A 4177-nucleotide genomic window follows, 5' to 3' on the forward strand; every position below is an offset into this window, starting at 1 on the left:
CTAATCTCTTGTGGTGGACAGCTCAATGTTGAATTACAATTTTTCTGTTCTGTGTTTAGCTTTGGCCAGGGACTTATTTCCTTTGGAATCTTACGGTTAGACTAACATTTAACCATCCTATCTTCCAAAAGAAGATGTTATTGCTGACATGGTACACACTGTAGCACTATGATGGCAAGTATGTGATGGAGAGATGGCAGAGAAAGAGAAGTGGAATGGTTTGTGCACAATGAAGACAGGTAGAACTGTACATATGAGAAACAACCTGATGTGAGTAGCCTACATTGCCACCTGAGGCCATGGTGATGTCCTGGCCTGTGCTGCCACCGAGGGCCAGTGGCCTTGCAGTAGCAGGGATCTGCTGTATGATGCCTGTGGCCCACATTAACACGAAAGGCTATTTGGATAGCTATCCTCTGGGCTGTTCCCTTGGACCATGTTGATGTCTGAGGGCTAAGCAGAGCTGGCTCCAACCCCTTGTCTGGGCAGGATGGGAGGGCAGGCCCCTAGAGTGGGAGAGCTGGCCCTGCCCTTCACCAGCCTTGAGGTGGTGTGAACACAGGAGAGACAACCTTACTTCCTACCCCCAGCTGCCTACACCAGGTAGGAGAGTTTGTCCCACACCTTGCCTGAGGAGTGTGGGAGAGTGGGTTCCTCATCTAGCCTGTACAGCACAGTAGAGCTGACCCTGGTGGCATAGGTGCAGGAAAGCTGACTTTCCCCTTGCTGGCTGTGCAGTGACTAATGGTGTGGGAGAGATGACCCCACCCACCCCTTGATGCCTGTGGCAGGCCGGAGAACTCTACCACCACCGCCACCATGACCATCCCCACCACAGGCTGCAGCACTTGGGACAGCAGGCCCCACACCTCACCTGGGCAGCACAGTACAGCTGGAAGAGGCAATGATTAGCCAGCCCCAGGCTCATGAGAGCAAGAGAGCTGGCCCTGATGGCATGGACACAGGAGAGCTGGTGAGCAGACCAACTCAGCTACCATTTAGGCCCAAATCTAAGACTTTGTGTTAAACCACCCTAACATCTACCCCATCTATGAAGTGCTGGAGTGTGTGAAAGGGAGGGTCCTGCAGAACAAAGCTGCAAGAGCTCTATGACACAGGGCAAAACAACAGGGTATCTCAGAGGAGTCCTGGTGAGGATCCAGCATGGAAATTGTGGCAGAAGCCAGAGCCCCGGAACTAGATCAATGATTCACTGCAATGAAAATTTGCAAGCGAAGTTGTTTGCACAAAAGGGTATAATGTGTGACACTTCAGCTTTCACAGCAAGATGGTTTTTTTGTTTTGTTTTGTGGGGGAGGTTGCAAGGGCAGAGGACAGATATGGAGAGACAGGGAGATGAGTGGGATTGGGGTACATGATGCAAAATTCACAAAACATGAATTAAAATAAAAGTTTAAAAATTGTCATAGTCACAGATTCAAAAATTTAAATTTCCCTTGGTTGTTTTCTAAATATAGACTTAAAAGTGCTTCTCATTGTGCTGAAAACACCCCAGGCTAATCTGCACGTCCAGACCTCTAGATATGTTCATCCTTTTTCCTAAAATCATCCTTTGTGTCCTCAAGTTCTTTTTCCCCTTTGTGCTCTTACTTGTCAAAAAAAAATAAAAAAATCCCGTCTTGTTACAAATAAATGTTTATACTTCTATCGTGTTGATAGCTCTTCAGGTTTTTATTTTTTCACTATGACTCCATCTGTTTACAGACAGTTGTTAACTGCTTTTTCTTTTTACAATGAGGACTTCAGCGTAGAAGTGACCACGCTAATACCTTCTGTCCCCAGTCTGTATGTGGCCCTGCCCAGGAATCAACAGCATCCAACAAATTGCTTCAAAATGGCCTGCACCTCGTCAGCCCAGATGATCCTGCAAAACTGGTGAGCACCGAACTTGCCCAGCAAGTCCAGCCAAGCGAAGAACTGGCTTGCAAACTATGGTCTCCAGCGACCAACTCCAAGGCGGTGATCCTTTGAGCTCCTTTGAGCAGCTAGCTCCTCCGTCTCTAGATGTATGTACTTCTGAGACCTAACATTCCAGCCTTTTGTTGGTGTTAAGGGATGACATGGTCGCTTCTGCAGCTGCTTCCTGACTTGGGGCTTGAGAAAATGGGAATCTGGAATGCTGGTTCAAAGCAGGGGCTCAAGCCAGCAGGCAACGGAAGGAGACTAGGGGGAAAATCCGTCAGAAGCATCTGGCTTCCTGGCATCACATCAGGTATTTTCACCTGAAAGAACCTGAAAAGGCAGCAATTACATTATTATAAGAATAGAGATCAGTGCTCTAGACTCTTCCAGATGCCTCCGGATATTTTCTCTCTCTGACCCACAATAAAAATCTTCCACTTAACAGAGCAGTCATGTTGGCAGTTTCTATCCTATGCCCTTTGCATACACTCTCCACCTCCAGTATGATTCCTCTAGACCTCCTAAGAGTCATAACCTATTCTCAATCCTATTGGCTACTCTCCAGAACTTGACATTAAGACACTATTCCTGATGTCATTTAAAAGAAAAAAAAATCAAGCTGGTATTCTCCTGGAAGCCTCATTCCTGAGCTTGTAATTCTTCTCCCTCCAAGTCTCAAGTGTTAGAGTCATAGGCATGTGCCAGCACATTCAGCTTATGCAATATGTTATGCTGAGGATAATTCTACTGTAAGAATCACTCAGTAAATGCTTACTAGCTATAACACAAGGAGTGGTATTTTATTTCCAAGAGATAAAGACATTATCCTGACACCCCTTTACTATTAAACTACTTCATTAAGAAAGCAACAGCAGCTGAGCATGGTGGCACACTCAGGAGGCAGAGCAGACTGACCTCTGAGATCAAGGCCAGCCTGGTCTACATGGTAAGTTGTAGGACAGCCAGAGCTACACAGAGAAACCTGTCTCAAACAAACAAAACAAAACAAACAAAGGACCAGTCTCAACGAGAAAAACATTCAACATCCCCTATTTCTACCTTTCTTCCTTTTCTCCTTCCTTCCTTCCTTCCTTCCTTCCTTCCTTCCTTCCTTCCTTCTCCTTCTCCTTCTTCTTTCTCCTCCTTCTTCTCCTCTACTTCCTCCTCCTCTTCCTCTTTTTCTTCTTGGTCTGAAAAAGAATATCATATTTTTTAAATCTAAAACAAGTAACTTCTTCCAGCAAACACACAAAGAAACATCTCAACTCCCTTTGAGCACCCTCTTCATTATCTATCTATACAAAATTGAGAACACTGACCTTTCTCTTCAAAGCTCAATGTGATCCTGTTGAGGTGGCACACGGTTGGAATCCCAGCACTCGGAGAGGTAGAGGCAGGCGGATCTCTGTGATTTCAGGGCCACTGTGATCTACAAAGCCAGTCCAGGACAGCCAAGGCTATACAGAGAAACTCTGTCTTGAAAAAACAAACAAACAAAAATGCCAAGTTCGAGTTAGAAAAGAGACTTTATACATTTTGTAATTTAAATTCAGATAAGTGTTAGAGCCACCTGCTTGATTTTAGAGAGGTTTAAAACACAGTTCAAGTGTTCGTAATGCAAAAGATTTTAGCAGTCAAAACAAAATAAATAAGCCATCCCTGTTTAAATATAAGGCAATCTCTCAAATGTCAAGTACATCCATCTCCTTTTCACTCACCATCACATATGTTTTGGTCCAGAAATCTGTAAAGATGAAGTATGTAATGTTATTTCTGTTCTTGCTTTTTCTGAAATGACCTCAAGCAGGTCAGTGTTAAAGGACTGCCTCACAGTGAAGCAAGAGTCCACCCTGAAATTAAACAAACTTCTGATAACTTCTGCCCCAGTTTCAGAACGTCTTTCACCTTTCCCCTCATTGTTCTGACTGTTTAAAAAAACGATCTGGATTGAGTGTTGGTAGTAGTGGAGGATGGGTGGGGAATGGAGAGTTGACAGGGAGGATTTGTTCCTGTGCAAAGTCCAGCTTTTCTTGCAGTCACAGGTTGGGCAGAATGTGATCAGCAGACAAGCTCTCTCAATGAGGAGATGGGAAGAGACATCCCGGGACAAAGGGCAGGGGAGCAGAGGTGAATAAGTTGGTCTTGTCTGGCAATTATGCTCGTTCTCCTCTCTTTTTATGTAATGTTGAGGTTATTGTTGTGCTAATTACTGAGGGAAGAAAATATAATGCTGAACAAAAGGTAGAAGAGTTGT

General features: G+C 44.7%; 1 long non-coding RNA gene across 2 annotated transcripts; it reads right to left on the reverse strand.

Moving 5' to 3' along the window:
* Positions 1–1668: 1668 nt before the first annotated feature.
* Positions 1669–3816, reverse strand: LOC129692010 (uncharacterized). 2 transcript variants are annotated; one of them, XR_008722593.1, is made up of 4 exons: positions 3642–3816; positions 3243–3395; positions 2983–3113; positions 1669–2253 (listed from the first exon to the last, which is right to left on the reverse strand). It is a non-coding gene; the product is annotated as an uncharacterized LOC129692010 (long non-coding RNA). The 2 variants fall into 2 exon arrangements; XR_008722594.1 differs by having other exon boundaries at positions 3243–3399.
* Positions 3817–4177: the final 361 nt, after the last annotated feature.

This window comes from Psammomys obesus, unplaced genomic scaffold (genome assembly GCF_907164565.1).
Source record: "Psammomys obesus unplaced genomic scaffold, mPsaObe1.curated_primary_1811, whole genome shotgun sequence".
Taxonomy (NCBI): domain Eukaryota; kingdom Metazoa; phylum Chordata; class Mammalia; order Rodentia; family Muridae; genus Psammomys; species Psammomys obesus.